The 27,801-nt window shown below is 45.3% G+C and overlaps 1 protein-coding gene across 19 annotated transcripts in view; it reads right to left on the reverse strand.

Annotated features, from left to right (window-relative positions):
* LOC119185270 (uncharacterized) overlaps positions 1–27,801 on the reverse strand; it is a 112,786-nt gene that overhangs the window by 70,096 nt on the left and 14,889 nt on the right. Inside the window, exon 1 of one of the 19 annotated variants that reach the window (XM_075886774.1) lies at positions 21,088–21,192. The exons of the other annotated variants lie outside the window; for them this stretch is intronic. The gene's annotated coding sequence lies outside the window, so the exon portion shown is untranslated. Of the gene's footprint in view, positions 1–21,087; positions 21,193–27,801 lie in introns of those variants that run through there. 19 annotated transcript variants of the gene reach the window in all.

Here is a 27,801-nt window from a genome sequence, read left to right on the forward strand (position 1 = left end):
CTAAAGCCAACGCCTTCGCTTCTTCACATAGGAGAACGCAGTAAATCTACACAGCTAGACGTGGCTAGCTCAGCCCGGACGAACGTTTTCACAGCATGCCCCCAACGCCGCATTCCCTCCCGATCGAGCACCCCAAGCAGAAAGCGAAACATGCGAGGGACAAGCAAGGAACGCAAGAGTGGCCAACAAAAGCTTATCTTGACATATTGGCAGAGTATTAGCGACAATGAGAAGAATATCCGCCACCACACAAACAGCTACAAAGATCGTAAGAAACAGATTGGCAAAGATTGCAAACCAGAACCTTTTCAAATCCGTACACCTGAACAGAGTAAACTCCAGACATACCCAAAAACAAGCTGTACCCTCTGTAAGCACAAACACGCAGATATGGCACATATTTTATGGCGATACACACAGGTCACAGTAATACACCAAGAGGACACTATAAAACCGGACCTTCTCGGGGAGCGTTGGCTGATTGCGCTGACTAGCTCAGATCTGCACGATCAACTGTGGGCAATCCAGCGGGCCTGGACAGCGGTTGAAAGGCTACGGCTCCCCGCAAAAGACGTCGGGGGGGGGGGGGGGGGGGGGCTCAGCCCGGGCCGGTAATCCTGCAGGATTTTGATTTTTATTTTTTAATAAAGTTTTTTTCCATCCGTCTGTCAACTAGGGGGAGATCGCTGCTGATGCTGTACATAACACAAAGCCTGGCAGGAACGCCTCCCCTGCCCGTGACTAATGGTACGAAGAAGAAATAACATCGATACACCTACAGAATGAAGACCTAAAACGCCAAATTGAGGCGCAAGAAAAACGTGCGCAAATAAGAGAGAATAATCTAGAAGGGAAGCTGTATTTCTTATCAAGCAACTAATTAAAAAGCAAGAAAACGCAGCTATCGCACTCCCAACGAGAAACCAAGCGGGAAACCCTCATGTACTTCAAGAAATTCGACGACATTAGAAGCACGCCTCAAAATCTCTATAGAATCAATGATGACAAAAGTAACAGTGATTGTGCAAATGGTCGTTCAGTCCTTCAAGCTTGAAATTGCACAAACAGGCGAGGAATGAGCCCACGCATCATAACACTAGAACGCGAGAAGGAAAAAGCTCGTAAGATACCAAAATATCCGGTCCATGAAACGCACATTCAAGAAACCCTTGGCAGTTTAAATGACGGCGACAATAAAGCAAAGTTCAAAACAACACCAGTACAACATGATATGGCAATAGTATTGTCACTCTATTCAACGAAAAGGACAGAACCTCGCACAGCTGTACACGCAATTCTTACCGGACATCATTGCTCTTCAAGAAACAGAAGTTAAAAAAACTTCACGTCTGTTGGTACCATACTCACATAACCGATGGAAAAACCAGAATGGTAATCCTATCCAAAAAAGCCTCACCACCAAACCTCACGTCATTGCACATCGCATCGATCATACCCTCGTCGAAATTGTTCCGAAAAGAAAAGCCTAGCAAAACCTTTTTGTTCTGAATATAGCGAGCCCTCCACCAGATCATCTAAAAGGTGTCGACAGATTCCTTTGTGAAGGTAAGCGAGAACGACCAAGGGAGATAAGTTGATTGTCATGGAAAATTTTAATGTGCCTCATGTAGCCTGTGGCTACACTTCGACCCTCAGGAAAGGCTAAAATGTTCACAAAGCTGCTCAGCATCATTGACTCACCCTGCTAGACGACCGTCAAGTTCCTACATGCATTGGAAATAGCAAGTGCAGAAACAACTCTGATCTGACATACGCTTATGGCATAAAGAAATGTGATAGGAGTTGCCTGAAGAAAACCTTTGTTAGGGATTATAACATATGCAAACAATCTTACCGCATCAAAAAACCAGGATAAGGATTGGAACAACAAAAGTTACTGATCGGCAAGCTTTTCGCTCCTAAACTACAAGCACTACACTGGAAGACATCGAAAAGTGGACAAAAGACATGTGAGGTATGACAGTAAAGCATACAAAAACGTTCCAGCGCACATACGACACCCCTGCCATTGACCCTCAGTTACTCCACCGCGAGGAAGCCTGCCGAGGACTCGTCAAACGATGGGAACGCAACGAATGCAACCAAAAATTCAAGATTAGGCTTGCAAAATCACTATAGAAGAACAGGACTAAGCCGATCAACTAGGAAGACAAACGTGGCGCCAAGCCTGCAATCGCCTGCAAGGGACGTTGAGCACCAAGCGTACCTGGGCAGTGCTTAAAACACTCCTTGCGAATAAGGAACAGATTGAAGTAGCTAGACAGAATGTTCAGCACCTTAGACATAATTACCCGGGGACAGAAAAAGAAGTCATAAATGAAGCCAAGGAGAATTTTCTCGGATCATATCACAATAAACAGGTGCACCAAAAATTTAATTACTACACAGGTCACCGAAATAATGAACTCGACCACCCTTTTACAGTAGTAGAAATGCGCGTGGCCCTTAGCAGCTTTACCCACAATACGGCTCTGGGCAAAGACCAAATGAACAAAATTTTTCGTAAGCAGATAGCCAAACACTTCATTCGACTGCATCAATATATGTTGTGAAGAAGGGGGCGTTCCGCCGGAGTGGAACCAGCTAGTGTAACTATGATACCTAAATCCAACAAGCCCTTTACTATCCAGAATCTTCGCCCCATAGCTCTAACTTCGTTCACGGAAAGCTTTTGAGCATATGGCTCTTTTTCGCCTCACCCCATTCCTCGAAGAAAACAGACACATACCGAACACTCTGTTTCGTTTCATCTCCATTCTTTCTGCCCAAGACATCTTTCTACAACTTAAAGCAGTAATCGACCAATTATAAACTTGCAGAAAGCAAGCTATTCTCACCCTTGATGTTAAAAGGGCGTTCGGCAATGATCTCCCGTGAGAGCATCCTTGATCATTTAAATGTTTAGAACTGTGGGGAGAAACTCACTATATTCCAAATTACTGTACTGACAGGACTGCCACGGTGGGACTGGGAAATTTTCGCCTAAATCCAAAGGGAAACGATAATTCCCTCCTATATCGCCAATGCTCTTCTACTTTGCCATGAGCTTCCTGCATAACCCAATTAAACGAGTAAAGGGCGTCAAGCCCGCAATTTATGCCGATGATCTCACAATATGGACCACACGTAGATTTGCTGGAACCCAACAAGATAAGCTTTAGGAAGCGGTGCACGCCACTGAACAATACATTGCGACATGTGTTCTCTCGTGTGCATTAGAGAAATCGAAACTCCTGGTTTTACGGATATGCACGCGAGGCCGCGCGCGTTCCTTTAGGGCGTGCGTTTGACTCTTGGTAAAATCAGTATTCCCAAAGTCATTACGCTACGAATTCTTCGCCTTTTTATTGAAAAAGATAGAAACAGTGAAGCAGACCTAGAAAAGATACAACGATCTGTCCAACAATTAACGCATTTGTTCAAGCGAGTTGTCAGCAAATGCAATGGACTTAAAAAGAAGGACTGCATAGCTATGACTCGAGCGTTACAAACACCAAAACATACGAGACTCCTTTCATGGACATAAACGGTCAGCGTAAAAAGAAGAACATCCTCATCTGCAAAGTGTCTAAAATTGCCTTATGACTTTCACCCACAACGTCTACGACAAAGCTTCTCAAGATGGGGGTGCATAATATCCGGGAAGATTCAATTGAAGCCCAAACGATGAACTTACTAGAAAGATAGACACAGAACAGGACAAGCACGTTTAAAAAACCTTGGCTAGGCAGTCGAAAAAGGAGCCCAACTTCCCTGGTCTATTCCCCATGAAATGAAGGAAAAAAATGTTTGTGTGCCAAATATCAAGTAATGTGCACTCAGAGCATGACCAAAGAAGAAGAAATGCGTGAGCACAGTTGTTGCGACAGTGGAGGGAGCTATAGCAACAATGAGAGCATTTAATACACAGATGACACTAAATACCGAGGAACAAACAAATATGTAGCCTGCGTGGTGGATGTAATGGGTAGAGAGCTCACTGCCGATTCGACGTTTGCCAATGATACAGCCCCTGCGATAGAACTGGGCATTGAGTTAGCAATAAGTTCATGTTCTTCGTTATAACAGTCGTGACGGACATACAAGAATCGTGTCACATGTTTAAAAGGGGATCAACTGGCAAAGCAGCCCTTGAAATCCTTCTAAAGATCAACTTCGAAAACTCAAGAATGCTCTGGACACCGGGGCACGAATCCGTAGCGGGAAACCGAGCAGCGCATGCCGCAGGTCGAGAGCATAAATACCGAGCTTCTCCACAGCGGTACTCGGACTCCAGAAACGAAGAGGAGACCGTATCGAGAAAATACTCTGAAATGTTGCGCACTATCGGAAGCAATGGCCTAACGAGAGGCTGTGTAAAGAGTAAGCCGTGACATGAAAAAAGCTACAGGCAGGCATCTATCCGCAGGGTACACTACTACATGCACGGTATCCTGGCAACTACAGCAAGAACTGTCACTACTGCCCGGGCTCTGCAAACCACCCTGTACCACATGGTAAGGGGTTGTCGAAACATCCCGAGTGTCCAGCCCATTGACGAACACAGCCTACAAGAAAATCCAGTAGACCAGTAGGAGGTGTTGCTGACGTCGGTAAACCACGAGGACCAGCTCCGGCTAGTCTAAAGGGCTAAGGCGTCGGCGGCTAGCCATGACTACCTGGAATGAGGTAGTCACCCACCTCTGGGTCAAGAGAACACACCCTCGGTCAAAAATAAAGTTTATTTCTCTCTCTCTAGCGAGGTTTAGAGAGGGTTGGGCTGCAGTGCTATGAACTAGCGGCGGTGAAAGGTGAGAACTAGGCACAAAGCGCAGGCCGTAAGAGAGTGCGCGCGGGCTGCTGTTCTAGTCCGGCCACGTAACCTCTCGCTGAGTCCTTGGAAAGTCCGCAGGATGGCGGTACTTCTATATGATGAATATATGGTGAAAAGATGTGTTCACTAGATGGACGGACGGATGGAAGGGCGGATGGACGGATGCACAGATGGATGCAAGGATAGATGGTCGCACAGACGGACGTACAGACGCCCGGAAGTATGGACGAATGCACGAATGGAAGGATGCATAGACAGACAGACGGACGCGTGGAAGAACCGACGGACGCACGAATGGACGGGCGGTCGCACAGGCGGACGCACTGATAGACAAACGCCAGAAAGAACGGATGGACTAAGGTGCGGATAGATTGATCGATGCTTCAACGCACTGATCATGATAATTTTTGTGGGTATTCTGTGAATTTTTATTGCATCGAATTCATGGCAAATTCTATTAGAGATTAAGTCACCGATACTACGTTCATATTTATGAGTAACGTGCGTGGGTTTCTTCTTAAATTAAAAAAAGTGCGCACGTACCGCTCGTCTAGCCTGGCCATAGATGTGCCTACCTACTACTACGACGACGATGACTTCTACTACTACTACTATATACATTGCGAACACACGACAAATAGCTTAATTAGCTTCACTCTTAAAAAATCTTTACGATGAGGCTATTTTGATTGGACGTAGAAAGCTGAGAAAGTGCCGAGTGTGATTGCGACGATTAACGATCAGCTGTTATCTCCCAAGGAGCGCGTTGCACTTCACGACTCCTCGTGCGTTGATATTTTTTGTGCTCTTAAGTCCCTTTCGTTGTATTTACTGTATAAAATTCTTGAGGAAGATCAAAACGAAAATTCCCATTTTTCTCAATGCACGTTGCCCAACTGTTGTGGATAACAACATAGGCGTGCGGAGGATACACCTTCAGAGGGGTGGGAGAGAAAAGCTCGTTCCAGCCGCCCCTTCCCTATAACGTCAACGTATGGGGCTGAGTCAACGCCCCACCTCACTATTATGCAAATGTAAGGGGCTACCTTTGCGCTACATTCTCTTAGATGACTAGTGGGGATGGGTGCCCTCTTGCCCCTCCTTCTCATATACACGCCTGCGCGGATCCTCTTTTAAAACGATAGGCTAACTTTGCTTCCCGGTGAACGCCCCAAACGTCCAACAAAGGAAGGAACATCAGCGTGGGTAGCACTAGTGATTTGAAACTATCTTTGAACGACTACTGCAAGTACACTTGCTTATGAGCCATGTCCAAATTTTCGCTTTTGCGAGTGAGCTACCTACGCGTCGATAGGATAAAGCAACGCAGCTGCTCACTATCTTGATGCTTTTGCTGATGATGCTAAATAGAACTGTAGTTTTTGCTGAACGAGGCCATTCCAGAAAAGAAAACTCGGCTGAATTTCATTGGAGCGTGAAAAGCGGCTATACTTCATCGCCGATACTGCACCTGAACTTCAATTCAGCCCCAGCAATCTGAAAGGTTACAGAGGTGTTTTCCTAATAAGAAGAGCGACTAGCCCCTCTACAAGCATACATACAAGTCACGTCGTCGTTTCGGTGCCTCGCAGGCATCTGTTCACCTGCATTACTTTACAGAACGTATATAAGATTGAGATATCTCCTCTATGCTGGTAAGCAGTGGAAAAAATAACAAAAGCAGTAATTTTATGACTAGAAGAAGGCAGTTGTCAGTATTCTTGCTTTATTTCATAATATCAATCTATAAGAAATCTGGATACCTGAGAACAGTGGTCATAGTAATTTCCACATACAAGTTTCTAAATCTAAGGCTGAGCAAGGTAGTAACAAAAAAATGGCAGTGGCTCAGCTCAGCTATGCCAGGATATACGTAGCATTAGCAAAGGTTCAGCTGTTGAGCTGATTATTCTTAGCTTTCCAGATATAATGCTTACAGCTGTTCCAATAACACACACACGGTATACGTATTATATGGCACATGTATATTTATGTTGCCGGGCAACTACTTCGGGATACGATGAGTTAAGCTTCTCCTCTCTTCTGAACCATGGAGCAGCATTTGCACTCTCCTTCTCCATGGTTATACCACAGTGGCAAACGCCAGTCAGAGGCGCTATCAAGCGGCTCCAGCGCAGCGTCAGATGGCGACTGCACAGGGAAGGCGCGCGCGTCGGCGTCCATATGTCTACCAAGGCTATGACGGCACTCCTTTAGAAAGCGCACACCGCGGCGGCCAGTCGCGCGCGGCTGCGGCCGAGTGTGAGGGAGGTGGCGGCTTCAGTGCGTGACACCACTGATCATCTGCGCAGCGCATCGAATTGTGCGCACACCGGCGGCGAGCCGTGCGCGGCGGCGACAGTGTATCAGTGCGCATGCGCAGACCAGTGCCACGCGAAATTGGCTCAGCGAGGCCAGTGTAGCTAACGCTACAAAAACTGGCCGCATTTCGGTGTGTTTCGCTGCTAATTTTGTCTAACGACGGTTGTCTTTTGCCGACCATACTATTGCAAGTTGTGTAGAGAACGAAAAGTAACATGATCATTATCGGAGAATTACATTACTGTTAGTGCCGGCGACAACGAGGCTTGGCGACGACTGGTCTGCAAGTGACGTTCGAACTGGTTAGGTGGTTCTCGGTGCTGGTTGAGTGGCTAATTACCGGATAGTTTTTATTTTTCACCTAGTATTTGGTGTGTTTTTCATTATTTCATGCACGATTGTTTTTGTTTTTTTGATCTAGTCTTGAGGCTGTACTGATGTCGAAGAATTCTCCGGGCCAGGTTGTTCTCTGTGGACGGCCTCTCTACAAAATGATGACTTACCTCTCGACTTGTTTCTCCGCAGTGGTGTTAGCAATATTACCATCGCTCTGGGAGCTTTGGGTGGAAATTTCATGAAGCTGAATAACCCTAAGGCGACACAAGAACATCTCCATGCTGTGACCCCAAAATACCAGAGCATGATCGACGTGCGGCAGTTTGGTCATGGCGGCATTGCATGTCGAACACCAGATCAGCAGTGTCTAAAGGATCTTCTTAAGTGTTCTTCCTTTGCTTCAATCCCGGTAAGTGCGTATATGCTGCAGCATCTCGCATGCACTAAAGGCATTGGGCGTGGGGTTGACGCACAACTAAGCCCTGCGGAGACGCTCGAGAAGCTGTCGGTGGCACGTGTGGTTGCTGTTGTCCGGTCCAATTGACTGGCTTGCAACAAGCGACATCACACAGAGTCAGTGATTACGAATTTTGAGGTACGTCGTGCCCTTTAAAAATTAAAGCTTGGCCATTAGTGTTTAGAGTAGATCAGTTTGCGTCCCACCCATTGCAGCGTCAGAACTGCTGGAGGTTAGGACATAGCTCTCGTGGCTGCAAATGAGAGGATCGATGTTGCAGATGTGGTGAACGCCACGCAGATCAAGATTGTAAGGCCCAAGATGACTTGTGTTGCTTGTGCGGTGAACATCACGCAGCTGATTTCACAGAGTGCCCATTGCGCCGTGAAGAAGTACAAATTTCAGAAATCTTACACAAAAAGAGATGCTCTAGAAAGGAAGCCATTGCAGCTGTTAAAAAGAGCACCCATGGCTCCGCTGGCGTTACAGCACGTCACTCATGTCAGAATACTAATATCGCACAGACAGTTGAGGTAGCGGCAGGAAGAGCTATGGCTACAGTTATAGACCAATTGGAAGCTAGCATCTCAGAATGCATGGCACAAGTACTCAGTAATCAAATTACTAAGCTGTTGATTCCAACTGCTTTGGGTAATCCAGAGCTCAATAAAATACCGACTGCCAGTGATGATACTGCAGTACGTATTGATGAGGTTAATAACACGGATAACATCCAGGGCTCCTCAGAGTGCATGACAAACGTTTACCAAGAACAAAGGTTAGACCTAAATGTGTCTACTGACGTCGAGCTTGATGCTCGGGCACAGAAACGCAGCCGGTCCCTGTTGAACCATGACGTTTTAGGTTCCCTTCCGTCTAATTCCAAAAAGACTGTCTAGCAAAATACCCAAAGAAAATATTTTGGAGAAAGTTATCTCCGCAACAATTATTACACAAACATAGCGTCCCTGAGAGTTCTACCGTAGAATTGTCGTTCTCCATTTGCTGCTCTTACTGTTTTATATTTCCTGTGTGATAAAATAAATCCTCAGTTAATCTTACTTCAATAATCCTGGATTGCTCCTGACACTAATATTCGTTTTAAGAATTACCGTTTGTTCAGACTAGCCCGCCGTACGAGTGGTGGTGGAATTGTGACAATGATTTCGAACAAACTTTGCCACAAAGCCAAACTGATGTTAATGTTCCTCTCCCCGGCCTAAGAAATATTAGTTGTAGGCTTAACTCTCCCGACCGGGCAGGTTTTGTCAGTAGTAAACGCTTACTTTGCTTTAGGCGTACATGACACTTGGTCATTAGATACTTTAACAACAACGTGTGAAGGAAATATTTTACTAGCAGGTGACCTCAACTCCCAACATGTTACATCAGGAGTAAAAACGGATACGTGTCGCACACGGTTGTGGCATTGGGCCCAAGATGATCATTTTTAATGTCATAATTCTGGAAGCCCAACTCACGTATGCAGTCATACATCGTCAACGCTGGATTTAACTTTTACAAGCTCCAACCTTACTCTTTCATCTTGGTCAGTAGTTCATTGCGCAACAAACAGCGACCACTTACCGATAACTTTCGAAATAGAAATTCAGATAGCCTCATCAATCTCTATTACTTGTACGCATATAAACTACTTGAAATTTAAAGATTTCTTCCTTTCTTCACTGTCTTCTTTGTCAGATAATAGCACGATGCCAAAGGCTCGGAGCATATAATCTTTATTGAAGAATTTCCGTGAGGAATCTGAATTATTGGTGTCGTGAGCTATACATAACTTGAATTTTCCGTGGTGGAATGACAATTGCTCGAGAGTCTATTGACGCAGGAAGGTAGCATGGAAAAAGCTTTTGTACAATCGGTGCCTTCAAAATTGGAAAGACTACCAGTACGTTGGAGGTGTTTTTTAACGCACAGTTACCAAGTCAAAAGAAGATTACGACAGGCGGAAGTTCGATTATTTTTCTAAGTCCAAGAATAAAAAGGCGCTATTTAGATTCCTACGTAAAAAGAAATGATTCCGCAGTCAATAGGTGCAGGCTCCATCATTTTGTCGGCCGAAGAAATAAAAACACTATTAGAAGTAGTTGGTACGGGATTGGAGCAACGTTTTTCCAGCCAACTATCCCCACCTCCGTCACATGTGCTAAGGGATGAGGACTTCCAAGAAGTTTCCAGGTATCAATTTTCGCAGATGTTAGCTAACTTCCAAACAGCGGCTCCGGGCTCTGACGGAGTTGCGTTGTTCAGGATAAAAATGATGCATAAAAAGTGCCAAGAGTACTTATTGATTATAATCAACTATTCTTTAAGATTGGCATTGCTTCCATTGGAGTGGAAAATGGCAAAAGTAATACAGATACCGAAAGTTCCAGATAAAAGATACGTTTTTGATAACATTAGGCCCATTGCGTTGGCCTCAAACTCCGTAAAAGTAATTAAGAGAATCCTAAACGTTCGAATTACAAATTTCATCAATGAGAGAGAAATTCTGAATCCATTTAAAATTGGTTTAGGATCCGGATGCTCCATATGGCAGGTCCATATAGACCTGCAAAGTCACCTAAAATTAGCTAAGCGCGAAGGCTAATATGTTGCGCTCGTCACTCTCGATATAGCAAAAGCTTACGACAGCGTTGAGCATATAGTGTTAATAAACCAGCTGCACAACATTAACTTTCCAAATTATATAGTGTCATGGATAGCAGAATTTGTACACAATAGAACGTTTTACTGTTACAAAAGCTGCATCTCGTCTTCTAAATATGTGCAAACAAGAGGTGTCCTGGAAGGGGCCATCCTTTCCCCGGTGTTGTTCAATATCTTGATGAGCTCTGTGCCACGGCACCAGGACGTCCGCACTTATGTGTATGCGGAGGACATCGCTTTTTCAGCAGCAAAGGACATTCATCAGCTATTTCGAATATTACAGTCATACCTATCTGCCGTAGAAATGTTGCTTGATAGCTTACATCTGTGCTTAAATGTAAAAAAATATTCCATTTTAACATTTCCACTTAATGACCCTTTTCACAATTCGCTCTCCTATCATCTGGAGCCTATCCCTCAAGTATTGAATGTGAAAGATCTGGGGGTGTTCTATGACAAACCAACGTCGTGGAAGACACACATTGAGTACATTGCAGCAAAGGGAGGTCGTGTGGTGGGAATATTACGCAAAATCAGTAATAATCGGTTAGGTATGGGGAGAAACACGCTTATCGCAGTGTATTGTATGTATATTCGCCCGGTGCTTGAGTTTGGGTGCGTGTTATGCGCGGGGGCACCTGCCTACAAGATACGTCCTTTGGTAGTCATAGAAAGACAAGACTTGAGACTATGCTTAGGTCTCCCTAAGCTTGTGGCAATCAAGATCTTGTATCTGGAAGCTAGGCCTCCCTCACTTGCTACCCGTTTTAAACTGTTAGCTCCACAGACATTTCTCAGGCTGTATAAATCGCCGGTAAGGCGCTTAGAAACAGTTTTTATTGGCCGTCCTGACTTGTTCTTTGGACACTACTGGTCGAAATTTTGTATACCCCAAATTCTGGTTATACAGCGCTCTGTAGCTAATTTAGACCTTCAAATAATGCTGTTCCTCTAATCAGTACTATTAACAATGCTATTAAATTGCAGTTTCATGATATATTTCCGAAAAATTCAAAATTGAAGCCACTCAGTTTTTTAGACTACATTAAGGGCACGGCGAAACGGCTGCGACCATGCCGCCAACCAAGAAGTTTGTTCTCGCTGTACAGGTTTTCCTGCTAGCGATCGCCGGCGTACCAACTTCGTGCAACATGTGCCTTGGACCCAGTGCGACCAACGCAAGCTCAGACACACGGCCGCAATCAAAATCAACATTCACGCCAGGCTTGTTGCACACCCCTCTTCAGGATCTGCGCATGTCCGTGACGTCATGCGCCACGCACAGTATAAAAGTGCTACCACAGAACTACTTCACCAGTGGGCACAGCGAAAGGGCTGCGACCATGCCGCTAAACAAGAAGTTAGTTCTCGCTGTGCAGGTTAGTGTTTCATTCTCTACAACTAGGACTGGAGATGAGTTGTTTTTATTGGTTTTGCCGTTCCCAGGCGCTTTTTTGAGTATTGCCTATGACTCTTTCGTAGCTCTTGGAATTTTGATTTGTGGCGATGTTGAAAGCAACCCAGTTCCCTCTACAGCTGATATTTTACAGAATGTACTGAAGGGACAGGCTGATAGTCACGCTGAGGTTACTGAAATGAAAAATAGGTTAAGCGAGTGTGTACAGCTCATTCGCGATCTTGACTCACGTTTAAAATCATTAGAGCTACTTATGAAAGAACCAAAGGAAAGCTCGCTGCTAATTACAGCACTTCAATCATCGTCATTATCCCTTCAAAATTCAGTGGCCTTGCAAAGCAGAAAACTTGTTGACCTTGAAGATCGCAGTCGAAGGTCAAACATAATCGTTTATAGCATTGTGGAAAATAGCGGGGAAAACGAGGCATTACTAAGAAAAAGTGTCGTTGGAGACATTTTGGAGAAAAAACTTGGAGTTAAATGCGAGTCGATAGCCCGTATTCACCACCTTGGCTGCCGCGCCGGCCGACGCCCAGTAATAGCTTATTTTCGAGATTTTAATGAAAAGCAGGCTGTCATTCAAAATACAAACAAGCTTAAAGGGACAAAGATTTTTATTCAGAATGACTACAGTCAAGAAACACTGCGCGTGCGAATGCTTCTTTGGGATAGCGCCAAAGTTGACCAAGTGAATAAGAAGCGCGTTCTCACTTTTGCATGATAAGTTGAAAATTGATAACACCATCTTTGTATGGGACGATACCAAAAATGAACGTGTAGCACTTCCAAAGCAGCGAGACGCCGCTCGTTGACGAAAAACGCGTACAGAGGCAAAATATATAAGGATACTAAATTTTAATGCTCGGAGCTTTGCGAAAAAAATTGGTGAACTTGAACTGTTACTTCTTGAACATGATCCACACATAACAGTAATCACGGAAACCTGGTCAAGTGACAACGTTTGTGATTCTGTTTTAATACCGCCAAACTATAGCATTTTTCGTTGCGACCGCGGCCAAGTAGGGGTGGCAGCGTAGCCATTGTTTTACGGCATCTATTGACAGGTGTTCATCAACATCATCATCTTCATCATCATCATCACCCTGACTACGTCCACTGCAGGACAAAGGTCTCTCCCATGTTCCGCCTGTTAACCCGGTCCTGTGCTTGCTGCTGCCAATTTATATCCGCAAACTTCTTATTCTCATCTGCCCACCTAACCTTCTGTCTCCCCCTAACCCGCTTGCCTTCTCTGGGAATCCAGTTAGTTACCCTTAACGACCAGCGGTTATACTGTCTACGCACTACATGCCCGTCCCATGTTCATTTCTTCTTCTTGATTTCAGCTATGATATCCTTAACCCCCGTTTGTTCCCTAATCCACTCTGCTCTCTTCTTGTCTCTAAAGGTTACGCCTACCATTTTTCTTTCCACTGCTGGCTGCGTCGTCCTCAATTTAAGCTGAACCCTCTGTGTAAGTCTCCAGGTTTCTGCTCCGTAGCTAAATACCGGCAAGATAGAGCTGTTATATACCTTCCTCTTGAGAGATAGTGGCAATCTATCTGTCATAATTTGAGAGTGCTTGCCAAATGTGCTCCTCCCCATTCTTATTCTTCTGTAACTTCAATCTCGTGGTTCGGCTTCGCGGTTATTACCTGCTTTAAGTAGACATAGGCCCATATTCAGAAACGCTCCTCCACTCGATTCTTCACTCGAAACGCTCCTTAAGTGGCGTTTTTCCATTCACAAACCACCCTTCAATTGAAACGCTTCCTTCACTTGAAAAAATGTTGAGCGTTTCCTCGAGATTGCCAAGGAAGCGATCGAGCTACCTTGAATCGTTCCTCGAGTGAAATATTTGCGCCAGCATCGCGTCTATGGTGGAGCCCGTCTCACTTTGACGGCGTCTCTCGATCAAGTAGGCTGCCACCGCCGCATTCTTTCGACAATGACGGTGCGCGTTTACTACGGAGCTGTCTTCGAACGGTTCAGCAACAGCTACTGTGGCGCCGGGACAAGCGGGCGTGGTGTCAAAAGGAGCACTCACCAGTGTCGTGATGTGTTGCGTTCCGTGCATGAGCCAGTGGATTACCTGCCTTCGGGTGTGCGTATACTCTTCGTGCGAGTGCTCCATGACTTACTGCGGATTCCAGTGCTTTGAAGTGTTTTGATGAAGCTCGCACACCGCATCAGTTCAAGCGTGGTGCGAAAGCTTGACAAGCAAGCGGCATAGCAAACTTTTGATGCGCAGGGTTCACCGTACTTTAGAGTGGCTTCCTCTCCGGTGAACCTTTGCTGCCCTAGCCGAAATTTACGACGAAGCACACCTCCTTTAGACGACCATCTGTACCAATGAGAAGGTGAGTTCTCCTGTGTTTTTTTTATTTTTTTTCCTGCTTCGGTCAGATTACTATTAAAGACAGTTTAAGAAAAGCACAATACAATATATTGGGCGCAATGAGTGTGCTGCTGTAGATACTACGCGTGAAACATAGCTTCTTCATACAGTGTCTATGCCGCTCACAATACCAATGAACAACCAAGTACACATTTAGGGGATCAAGCAGATGATCATGCTCTGTGAAACCTGCATGTACGGAAAAGTGCGTCGAGTGTCGTATGAAAACGCAAACATATGAAATATAAATGCAGCAGATACATAATGAGATGGTTTTTTCAATTTAACCCCATTCCTACCCCCCGAAGAAGAATTGCTGGCTATGGCCCTCATTCGTTCAATTAGATAATAAAATTATATACCCATATGCCTGGTCAGCTGCCCAAGTGCCTGAGCCAAACATGTGTCAATATAGTCAAAGCTCAATAATTCAACCATGTCTGTTCTTGAACGCGAGACATACAAATGAATGTGTGCACAGCTAGAATTAAAGAAAAATGCGGCTTTTGTATCCAAGCTCTTACGTTTTTCTAATATTATTTCTCTCCTCTTTTGTGCAGGGGACCAGCTGCCGACAGAAGAACACAGAGAAAAGGCCTCCTACAATCTGCCGTATTATCAATGCATTGCAGAGCTTGCGCGACTGTATACAAAAGCACAAAAACAGCAGTGAATACGTGCAGCTACACTGCATTAGGCGCGCTATGGTGTCTACTTCCTTGATCTTATTTATGATGTCCTCCGGGCTCGTACTTTATCTTTACAGTGTGTAGGTTGCATATGTTTGATTGATGAACACTTTTCATTTGCATTATTATGTTTGCCACGTTGCTCCTCATCAGCCACATGTAATAAAGGTCCATTTGTCAATCACAACTTCTGTTTTGTTCATTTATTATTATATAATTATGGTCGTGTTTGTCTTTTCATGATGAGACAGGAGTGCACAAACCACTTCTCCGATTCTACAGGAAAGCAGTTCTAGGAAAATTAAACTTGTTTTATATAAAGCAGCACCACTCCTCTTCCACGGAACTGAGATGGCGTGGTTCTAACTGGTAGACTTGCTAATGATGCAGCAATAGCGGATATTTTATTTACAGGGTTCTGACCAGATGTATCCGCGATGGCTGCAATACTTTGAGCATTTTTCACCGCTTTGTTGCACTGGTCTTCAATAAATCAGCAGAATAATATACGCTGCTCTTGACGACACTGTTTCGAAGGTTGAGAGAACCCACATGATAGTTTTTAAAACAAAACAGCGCCAAAAGTCAGACGCGGCTTCAATTATATGATCTCCAAAAAAAAAATCCCCTAAAATTTAGGTTGTGCCGGTGCTTTGGAATGCAGCACAGACACCACGATCTTTTTCAACAGGTATTTTCAGTAGTTATATTGCAAATAAAATCCAAAACATTAGTGCGAAGGTCATTCATTCACTAACGATTGTGCTTCTGAGCATGCAGATGAAGGAGACGGGAAAAAAATTTAAGACGTTGCCGCTGTGTGAATTTGGAGACGGAAGCTATACAAAATTAAAGGTTACTTTTATGCGAATCTGTCAAATGAAACACATCCACAAATGCAGGGCAAATAGAAAAACAATGCAAAAACAATGACTTGTTCCTTGGAAGTTTCCAATGTTAAAGTTGACACACACACACACACCAGTCACTGTTAACCGACTATATATGTTACTAAATGAAGAAAACAACTTTAAAATGTATTTTTCGCCAATAGTGAAAGAAAGGCACATGATCGCTTTTCTTAACTTGCGTAGCAGTCTAATTCGAACGCTCAGCCACGAGTATAACATGCATAGTTTTTAACGCTACCCTGGTATAACCTTGTATATCAGTTGCGAGCAATGTCTTTCGAATTTCCTTTTATACGCAGAGGAACAACTACGAAAGCGCCACGGTGAAATGCGCAGTAAATGAGAAAAATAAACATTGCACAGGCCCCTGAAATTAGGAACTGTGCACGTACTCCCGCAGCGAGAACGAATTTACGTATGAGTAATCCTTACACATAATGCGGTGGTGAATGCTAAAAGCACGCTAACATACTGTGATATATAGTACAAAATACTCATTCCACCGCGTTATACATTCGGTGGCTACATTAGTGATCAAAAGGCTCTCAGTAAAGCGAAAGTAAACAAAGCCACAAACCATTTATTGCGCTTCCTGTCATCACTCCCGTAGTTCGTTAGTCACCCCGGCGAAAGTAGGCTCTCAAACGACACACACGCAAACACTACCGTAAATATAAACAGCAATTAATAGACGCATACAAGAAAAAATGAACTAAGCAGGTACACACTTTCAGCAGCAGACGAAATGCCATCAGCTGTTCGTTCAGCTGCCTGGGTTCGACTGTTGCCAGATTTGAAGGAGGGTTTCGCTAACTCTATCAGCAGAAGGCTTAGGGAAACATCACTACCATTCTAAATGCACGTATTTTGCTGTAATGTCAATTTAGAAAAAATAACTAGAAAAGGCGTTCTCTTAATGTACATAGATAGGAAATTCTTAACCACAATTGCGAATACTCTCGTTATCAGGCGCTTTATTCGGCGCATGCAGTTCACTTAAGTGAAGGGAGCATTTCCAAGGCCTCCCTTGGCGAAGGAAGCGTGGAAGAGCTTTCATGAAACGCAGGCGCCTCTTGAGTGGAGGAGCACGCTCCACCTCCAACTCGAGGGTTGCCCTTGAGTGAGGGAGCGTTTGTGAATACGGGCCATAGTCTTTTACAACTTGAAGTGCACTATTACTTATCTCGAAGCGCTGCTCTTTTCCGAGGTTGTTGTACATTACTTTCGTTTTCTGCTGATTCATTTTAAGACCCACCTTTCTGCTCTCCTTGTCTAACACCGTAATCATGAGTTGCAATTCGTCCCCTGAAATACTCAGGAATGCAATGTCATCGGCGAAGCGCAGGTTACTAAGGTACTCTCCATTAACTCTTATCCCTAACTGTTCCCAATGTAGGCCTCTGAAAACCTCCTGTAAGCACACGGTAAATAGGATTGGGTAGATTGTACTCCCTGCCTCACACCCTTCTTGATTGGTATTCTGTTGGTTTCCTTATGAAGCACTATGGTAGCAGTTGATCTCCTGTAGATTTCTTCCAGGATGTTTATATATACTTCATCGGCGCCCTGATTCTGCAGTGTCTGCATGACGGCTGATATTTCTACTGAATCAAACGCCTTTTCGTAATCTATGAAGGCTATGTATAGTGGTTGGTGATATTCCGAGAATTTCTCTTTTACCTGTTTGATAGTATGAATGTGGTCGATCATTGAGTAGCCTCTTCGAAATCTTGCTTGTTCCTTTGGTTCATTGAATTCTATTGTTTTCTTTACTCTGTTAGCAATTACCTCTGTAAATAGCTTGTATACTACAGCTTGTACTCTTCCCGTCAGGAGACACCTCGTAAACAGGGTGGCTAGTTTTTCTAACACAATCTCTCCTCCATCTTTCAGCAGATCTGATGTTACCCGATCCTCACCAGCCGCTTTGCCTCTTTACATGCTCTCCAAGGCTTTTCTGACTTCTTCTATCATTATTGGTGGGGTGTCATCTGGGTTACTGCTAGTTTTTATAGTATTCAAGTCGTGGTTGTCCCGGCTTTTGCGCAGATCTCGGTAAAACTCCTGCGCTACTTTAGCTATCCTATCCATATTGGTAGTTATTTTGCCTTTCTCTCTTAGTGCATACATCCGATTTTTTCCTACCACAAGTTTCCTCTTCACTGCTTTGTCGCATCCTCCGTTTTTCAGAACGTGTTCAATTCTCTTCATGTTATACCTTCTTACATCGGATATCTTACGCTTATTAATCAACTTCGAAAGCTCCTACAGTTATATTTTGTCTGCTGTGTTGAGACTTCTATGCTTTGACGCTTGCTAATGAGATTCTTCGTTTCCTGGGAAAACTTGCCAGTGTCCTGTCTAACTACTCTGCCTCGAACTTCCACTTCACAATCCGTAATGATACTCGTCAGAATATAATTCATTCTATCTACGCGAAGGTTGGTTTCCTCAATAAGAGTCGAGTACCTGTTCTGAAGCGAGACTCTGAATTCTTGTACTTTTCCTCTCAGTGCTAGCTCATTGACTGGCTTCTTGCGTATGAGTTTATGTCGTTCCTTCTTCGAGTCTAGGCTAATTCTAGACCGTACCATTTTTTGCTCACTGCATCGCCCCCTGCCAACCACTTCCACATCCTGCACGATGCCTGGGTGTGCACTCATTATAAAATCTATTTCGTTCTTATTTTCGTCATTAGACTTCCTCCATGCACACTTGCGGTTTCCTTGTTTTCGGTAGAAGGTATTCAAAATCCGTAAATTAGTGCGTTCTGCAAATCCTACTAGTAGCTCTCCTCTGGCATTTCTAGCACCGATTCTATAATCTCCTACTGCCTGGTTTCCAGCCTGCCTTTTTCCTACCTTTGCAATAAATTCTCCCATCAGTGTAGTATACTGTGTTTTTACCTTACTCATTGCCGATTCCACGTCTTCATAGAAGCTTTCAACTGAAGTGTCATCATGGCTGGATGTAGGCTCGTAAGCCTGTATCATCTTCGTCTTGTATCTCTTATTGAGTTTAATTGCGATACCTACCGTCCATTCAATAATGCTATAGTGTTCCTCTATGTTGCCAGCTATGTTTCTGTGAATTTGGAACCCCACTTCCAGTTCTCTTCTGTCAGCCAAGCCCCGATAGCAAAGGACGCGCCCATTCTGTAGCACTGCATAGGCCTCGTCTATCCTCCTAAGCTAACTGAGCCCTATTATATTCCATTTAACACCCTGTAGCTCCTCGAAAAGTACAGCTAGACTTGCCACACTGGGTAAGGTTCTAGCAATAAACGTTGCCATGTTCAGGTTCCAACGGCAGCCTGGCCCGATCCAGAGATTCTTAGCACCCTCTGCTGCGTTGCAGATCTGACCACCGCCGTGGTCAGTTGCTTCGCAGCTGCTTAGGACTGAAGGCCCTGAGTTAATAGACGTATGCATGCGGGAGGTAGTGGCCATATCATATACTGCACCAGGGTAGCCAATCCTTCTCTGGTGAAAACCTGCCCACCCCCCCCGAAATAGTTTATTATAATGAGAATCTTTTTCAGCCTTTAACACAGATGTGAGCTGGTTTCTGTCCGTTGAGTTTTGCTAGCAATATAGTACCATTAGTTTCCAGAAACTTTGCGTACAGGTCATTTTTATGTTCTAATATATTCAACAGCATACAAGTAATACAAGGTTGACGTGTCTTTTCAGGCTTGATTCTTTTCTTAATTTGGAAGTTCACTCCATGGCCAAAATTTCTGGAGCCCTTCATTATGGTACTCTCATAATCACTAGGTGGTTTTGGGACGTTAAACCCCACATATCAATCAATAAAAATAAATTATGCATTCAAATATACAATTATTCAATAAATCAATCAGTAGAGTAATCAATCAATTAACACATCAATCAATCAATCGATCATCAAGTTCGCTCTATTAAGAGAGGTAAATGTATTTAGGAAGTTAGACTATGTTATGTTGCAAACGCAGTACAAATTACCACGTCTTCTCACTGTTGGCACTTTGTAATCGGCGTTAGTATCTGTAAATTTCGGCACAAGCTCAGCAAGCGCGTCTTTCGTAAATAGAAGGGCAACGCAACTGCCACGCACTCTCAGGAGTTTTAAAATAAGATTCATAACTAAGAGGGCAAAAAAAGTCAGGAATGTTCTTTGTTACCAAGTTTCTGTTTACATTATAGCTGTGAAGTTCAATCCAAAATTTTCTGACATTGATGTAATTTTACCACTCTTATTCACAAGTGATCACACGTTCTGATGCAAAAGCGTCATAACTGAATTTTTCTATTATAACAAAGCTGTTTTGTTACGGCCAAAATTTTTTTCCGTTCTTTGTGCAAGCGAATTCAAGCACATTGTTCGCGTTGTGCATTCGCTGCACCGAAGAGATGCTTTGTGGCTGTACATGCGTGTTTAACATAAAACATCTGAGTTTTGTTTTAAGCCAATGTCTTTCGAGGATATTTTTTGTTTTTTTCGTGTGAAAGAAAAGAGTCACCCACAGCCCGCCATGCAAAGTAACAGTTATTGGGGCTTGGGCTTTGGCCTAAGATTTGAAGTGGTGGCAAGCTTTTACATCACTGTCATTCAAAGGCGTTGATATTGCTGCTCCTACTTTCTTCAGCATATCTAAAGCATTTTAAGCGGGAATCAGTGATATTCCCTTCAGTTCAGTGTGATAGCGTCGACTTTATTGCTCAATTTGGACAAGTCGACTTTCCTGTGGGGTCAGCGTTGAATTCAAAAAGTTACTTTCCGCTTGCAAGGCTTTTACAGACAGTTTTCGTTCACGGTTTTGCTGATGCACCTGCATCTCGGATTTTCACATCTCTTCAAGCTTCTCATTATTATAGCGAAGGGTACTTTCGATTCCCCCGATTACTTTTCTTAACTCCCGTTTTAAGATTTTACGCAACTGGCACTTTTTTTCATGCTTGAGCTCTTGCTTCATTTCGTCAAAGCGCTTAACAAGTTCTTTCGACATTATTGAGGCAGCAGCTGGGGTAGCCGGTGAAATATTCAGAAGAGGGCAGCTTCCTGCAGTTGCACCAACCTGCGAAATGCACAAGACGAAGTTTGTAGCGACCGTCGGTTCCGCCACCACCGCTGTCAAAAAGGGTAGGGGTGCTGTTAGCTGTACTTTTAGTCCTGTGCACTCGTTCCGTTCGGATGAGACAGCCAAAAAAGCGCTTATTCGTGTTGCGCGGTCAGGTCTGCAACGCACACGTGTAGATAAGGCGCGGTGTATATACACGAGATTGCTGGAACGATGCAGCGTTACCTTGCTTTGCAATCGTCAACACGGCATCACCTTTAAAATGCACAAGATGAAATTTGTTCCGACTGTAGTTTTTTGTCTTCGCAGCTGCAAAAAATGCCTCTTTGATGCTTCAAGAACATTACGGCCTCTTTTAAATACGGTTTGGGCACATGGCGTGGCATTGTGATAGAATAGTTGATTGCCATGCAGAGTGCTGGGGTTCGATTCCAGCTGAGACTATGACAACGCAGTCGATGTCAGCTTTCTTTTTTCACCATCACGCGTTAAAATTCACTATGTGTGTTTAATGACCCATTACTCACCTTCCACTAAATCACCACTGACTAACAAAACGACAGAAGCCAACATTTTTATTACATGCAAAGCTCGAATGCGAGCAAGCTGTAGCCTTTCGCATGGAACGAACGAGATCGTATACCATCACAGGGCAGACTCAACCGTAACAACTCGGAAATAAATACAAAATGCCCAGAATGCACAGAAGTGTGCTGTTCGCTCGCACACATGCTCTGGCAATGTCCTGCGTTACCTCTGGGACCTCTCACTAGTCAGTCTGACTGGGAAAAGGCACTCAAGCTCAAGCACTCAACACCAGAGGGCCTAAGAAGTGGTGGAACGCCACCACGTTCCTGCCTCGGTTCGGGCATCACCTACAGTAGCAGCTGATGGAATGTCCCTTGTGGACGACACCCTGGTAGCTTAAAGTCCTCCGGACCTTTAATTAAGTTCTTGACTGACCGATTGTTCTCGCCGCACGTTAAAGAACCCCAGGTGGTCAAAATTTCCGGAGCCCTCCACTACGGCGTCTCTCATAATCATATGGTGATTTTGGGACGTTAAACCCCACAAACCAACCAACCGATTGTTCTCGCCGTTCCTCAGCAGGTTAGATATCTAATGTAAATCACCTACGGCACATACCTGCATACCAGGAGCTCATATCCACCCGCTGGTATGTGCCACTCCTCTGCGCAAAGTGTTTGATGAGGTACGCGACGTGATTTGGACATTGCTATGACAGAGCTGGTATGGGCTCGCAACCCGAGTCACGTGCGCAGTAGTTGTCCACCGCCGCTGGTATCTCTAACCACTATCACGCATGATCAGAAAAAAATCACAGCAAATCCACGGAGTGAATGATGAGTGAGGCAAAGCACTGGAAGGTTTTATCGCTAAACTGTGAACCATCCTCGAATATTGCTCACTACACTAATAAAGACGTGACAAACAGTGTATATAATTATACAAAAAATTCATTATTCGTAAGTGGTAGCTACACGTCACTTCCATTACCCCTTCATTGTAATGGCTTTATGGATAGTGAAGTGGTGCAGTGGTGATGGGGCGTAGTGAAATGTTTGCAAGGACGAAGTAGTGGGCAGTTTGCAAAGATGATATTATAGGCGGCCGTGTAAAAACAAGGGATGTGCACAGTGGGACAATGTATGGTTATTTAACGCGCACCTAGATAAAAGTGCACGACCATCTTGCATTTTATATTGGCTACTTCTCAACAGTATTTGTTTTATGGTTAGTGAACTGGTGGATCGGTGATAGAGGGTAGTGGGTTGTTTGCAAAAACGAGGTTGTGGGCAGTTGGCAAAAGTGGAGCTACAGGCGGCAACATACATACATACATACATACATACATACATACATACATACATACATACATACATACATACATACATACATACAAGGGATGAACAGACACACGCCTTTAGAAGCCTCGCCTCTAAAAACAGCAAGCCTGCGTGGAAAGCACGGCACAGTCGCAGCTAAAGCTAGAAGAGGGGCCTTTCGGAGCCTTTTTAAAACACTTATCGGATAGCAACTACAAGCACTCTCGCTTGATACCCACTAGGGCATAAATAACAAATTTCTGGGTAGTAGGCCGGCATTCGTTATGCTATTTTCGCCATTCTTCTGAGAAGCACGGTATCCGCTAAACACTTGCAAAGAATTTCGTGCCAATTCTTCATACAGTGGCTGATGGCGATGAGCAATTATGCCTGAAGTTGGTATGTGCCACAGCTCATAGCTGAATGAAAAGAAGATTTTGTAATAGGAAGGATCGCTGGATGACTGTGTCATTACGCTATTCGCATTCTGCTACGAGTGCTTGTTCTTTCACTGTTTTAAAACGCTTTACGAGTCATATTAGGGCGATTGCTTTGCCGACATCAAGGCGGTTTGCCAGCAAGTCCCAAGGAACCGGCGTGGCTCAGTGGTATATTACTGGGCCAGCTCCCTGCGGACCCGGGTTCGAACAACACCGTGTTATTGGTACTAGGTTTGTTATTTCAATTTCGCGCGATGTGGTTACAGATAACGGCGGTGGCGGTGGCAGTGGCGGACAACTGTGGCGCTGCGCGAGACCCCAGTTTTAATCTCAAAACAGCTTCCATTGTATATAAATATATAATAACATCAAACCCACCACGGCATTTGAACTTGGGTTCCTTGCATGCCCGCGCATCGTCCTACCACACAGCCATGCCGGGGCTTGAACCTCCGAAGCAAACTGCCCGTAGGCCGGCTTGATATTGGGAAACGAATCGCGTTGGAAGGGCTCTGCGACACTCTTGCGATAGCTTTATTTAGCCCCGAAACGCCTGTAGCAATGAGTGCCAAGACAAATGCAGCAAAAATGATGGAAAGTTTTACAGGAAACGTGAAATTATCACTCCTCAAAGTTCAAAACTAGGGCAAACGATGGCGAGAAACTTCTTTTTCGGTTTTGACTCGCCTGCTGGCGTCAAAGACCACTTCCGATTACCGAAAGCGCCGCATAAACACACACCCTAATTGTCACCTAACGGTGGCTTTCACACAATACCTCGCTCTCGCTCTTTTTGAGATCATGTTTTTAACGAACAACATGCGTCAGGTAGTAGGTGCCCACGTGGTAAAACTTTGTGAGATACGCACATACGCTTTAGGCGGGGTCACTTTTCGGCTTGCATGTAAGACGTGTTCTACGGCAACGCCGGCGTGCCGCGCAAGTCGCATTTCTGGCTCCCTTCGCTTCCACCTTTAGTTACTGGCGTACCGTAAATTCATTTTCAGACTGAGTGCCGCGTTCATTGTTCCGAAAATACATAATTTTGAAACAGAAATGATTTTTTTCTCAAAAGGTCTGAAAGGGGTTTTTGCTGTTTTAGCATTCACTGGTATGCCCTACAGATACCACCGTATGACTATCGCATGTAATCGCATGGTACTTGGCACCTCAGGTCAATCAAAAGCGAACGATCTGTGTCGTCACATCACGTGACTGAGTGATTGAGAACAACTTTATTATGGTCCAGTGCAGACGCTTTGGTTGCTACGCGTCACCCGGCTACTTTCACGTGGGGGCCGGCAGGTCTAGCCTGACGGCCCTGTCGCGGGCACACTGGACGGCCAAGATTTGGTCCTGAAGTTCTGGGCTGTGCAGAAGCGCATACCGCTCGGGTTTGCTATAAGTCGGTCCAAGCGACCCGCACTCCCAGAGCGTATGTGCTAATGTAGCGGTCTCCCCGCAAGCGGCGCAGGCGGCATCGGGGAACTTGTGAGGATAAATTGCGTTTAGGTATGCTAACGACGGGTACGAATGGGTTTGAAGTAAGCGCAACGAGACGGCCTGTGCTCTATTGAGTTTTGAATGTGGCATTGGGAATACCCGCCGCGCCATGTAGTAATACTTCGTAATCTCATTGTGTGTAGTAGGTGTGTCTTTATGTCCCACGTGATCGGCACTGCAGCCGTCACCCAGATTGAGAGCAGCGCGGTTAGTGAGCAAGCGCGCTGCTGTGTGGGCCGACTCATTCGGGTTCAGTGCAACGCCATTTACGGAGCCGACATGCGCGGGGAACCAATGCATGGTGAGAGGGACAATCGTATCGCTGGTGGAGCTGTTCAAGATCTTGGCTGCCTGTGTTGATATGCGGCCCTTTTGAAAGACTCTGACTGCGGCTTTGGAGTCGCTGTACACCTCTTCGCATCGACCATTTAGCAGAGCGAGTGCGATGGCCACTTGTCCGGCCACCTGGGTGTTTGTGGTGCGTACCGTGGCGCAGTTCGTAGTCGAGCCCATCTGGTCCACGACCACCGCTGTGAACTTTTTGCCGTCTCGATATGCTGCAGCATCAATGAAACTTGCATTTACGCCACATTTTCCCAGTTGCATCAGCAGAGCCATCGCCCTTGCCCGACGACGTCCCTCGTTGTGTACAGGGTGAGTGTTGCGGGGTTTTGGGGCAACGATGACGTTCTCTTGTATATGTTTTGATATACGCATGCTATTTGTTTCTATCTCCACAGGGTTAAAACCTAGCTCGCTAAGTATGCGCCGACCAGCCGTCGTAGTGGACAAGTGAGCCAGCTGCGAACGCTGCTGCGCTTCCGCTATCTCGGCAGCAGAGTTGCGCACACCGAGCGTGAGCAAGTTCTCGGTGTCTGTGCGTACGGGAAGCCCCAGTGCTTTCTTTGCGATCTTTCTGATGAGCACGTCGAACTTGTCCCACTCCGACCTAAGCCAGTTGTGCATGGCAACAGTGTAGGTAATCCGGCAGAGCCCAAACGCATTGATGAGCCTTAACAAATTGTCTTCCTTAAGGCCTCTATGTCTCCCGGAGACAATTTTTGACGAGCCGAAAAGCGTTGTCAGTCTTGGCGACAATCTTCCGCAGAGCGGTGCCATTGCCACCCTTCGCTTCAAAAAAGATGCCGAGGATCCGGATGGTGTCTACCCTCGGAATCTCCTCCCCATCACTCGTGTAATTGTGTATATCGCTTTCTTCGACGGGTTTCCATCCCTTAGGTCGGCCACCTCATTCTTTTCTATAGAGCAGGAGCTCCGACTTGGCGGGTGAGCATCTTAGTCCCGTTTGGCGCAAGTACGATTCCACCTCGGCGACTGCTTCTTGAAGGCCATCTTGCACCCGGCCTTCGCTGCCGCCAACGCACCAGATTGTGATGTCCTTGGCGTAGATGGTATGCTTGATGCCATCCACGCTTTCCAGTCTTTTAGTCAGTCCGACCATGCTGAGATTGAACAGCACCGGAGAAATCACAGACTCCTGGGGCGTGCCTCGATGTTCGAGTGGTACTTCTTCAGAAAAGAAGTTCCCGATGCGCAGCCTCGCTTTTCTTCCAGACAAGAAGGACTTGTTGTAGTTGTACAGCCTGTGCCCAAGCCCAAGTTTCGCCACAGTCTCCAAGATGAATTCGTGCTTGATGTTGTCAAAGGCTTCTTCTAGGTCTAGGCCAAGAAGAGCCTTTGTATCTCTAGAGTATCCATCAAGAACTTGGTGCTTAATGAGGAGCATTGCATCCTGCTTTAAAAGGCCGGTACGAAACCTGATCATATTGTGCGTGTAAATCTCATTTTCTTTCAGGTAGTTGTTAAGTCTGTTGAAAATCGCGTGCTCTGCCACCTTACGCACGCACGACATGAGGGAGATGGGGCGAAGATTCTCAACGCTAGGAGACTTTCCTGGCTTGGGAATCAGTACGGTGTCAGCTAGCTTCCATTCCTCAGGAACCCTTCCCGTTTTCCATGCTTCATTGATGAAACCAGTTAGGCGTTCTATGGATGCATCGTCGAGGTTTCTGAGGGCTCTGTTCGTGATCGCGTCTGGCCCTGGTTCCGATTTGCGATTGAGGATTTGTATCGCTCTCCGGATTTCAGCCTCTGAAAAGTCTTCGTCTAGTTCAGGTAGAGGAGGGCCGCCATACTCTGGGAACACGCCGTCTTCGCCCTCTCGTTCGACCGGCAGGTACTTGGAAACTAATCGGGTAACGAGTTCGTCAACCCCCTGTTCTTTGGTGGCTTCGTGAAGGGCACGGGCTAAAGTGTGTCTCTGGTTGGCTCTAGTGCTGTGCTCGTCCAAGAGGGGCTTCAAAAGGTGCCAGGACTTGCCATTTTTGATTAGACCGTCGACGAACTCGCACAGCTCATCCCACTGCTGTTTGCACAGTGTGTCGCAAGGTTGTTCGATTTCTTTGTTCAACTTTGATATTCTTTGCCGCAGCCTACGGTTGTGCCTCTGCTTCTTCCATCGAGAAAATAGAGCTGTCTTGGCTTCAAGCAGGTGGGCAAGTTTACTGTGTATCTTCTCTACATTTAAATCTGTGTTTATCTTCTTGGTGGCAGCGGTGGTACCTCTGCGGATGCCCTCCCACCATTTCTCGAAATTGTCAGAAGCACTGGCCCTTGTACCGCGAATGTTGCGAAAAGGTCCCAGTAAACCACCGTGGACTCTCGGACTCTGCTGCGGTGCACTATATTAGAAGTTTGCAGAACGTAGTGGTCGCTGCCAAAATCCATAGCGGTGTTGGCCCATGTACTCTTTCTGGCATTCTTGATGAAAGCGAGGTCTGGCCTCGTGTCTCTGGTCGCAGAGTTGCCTATCCGCGTAGGAAAAGCCTTATCAGTGATTAAGGTAAGGTCTAGTTCGGTGGCATCCTGCCAGAGGTCGCGACCTTTTCTCGTCTCATACA

Source organism: Rhipicephalus microplus, chromosome 1, assembly GCF_043290135.1.
Source record: "Rhipicephalus microplus isolate Deutch F79 chromosome 1, USDA_Rmic, whole genome shotgun sequence".
NCBI lineage: Eukaryota > Metazoa > Arthropoda > Arachnida > Ixodida > Ixodidae > Rhipicephalus > Rhipicephalus microplus.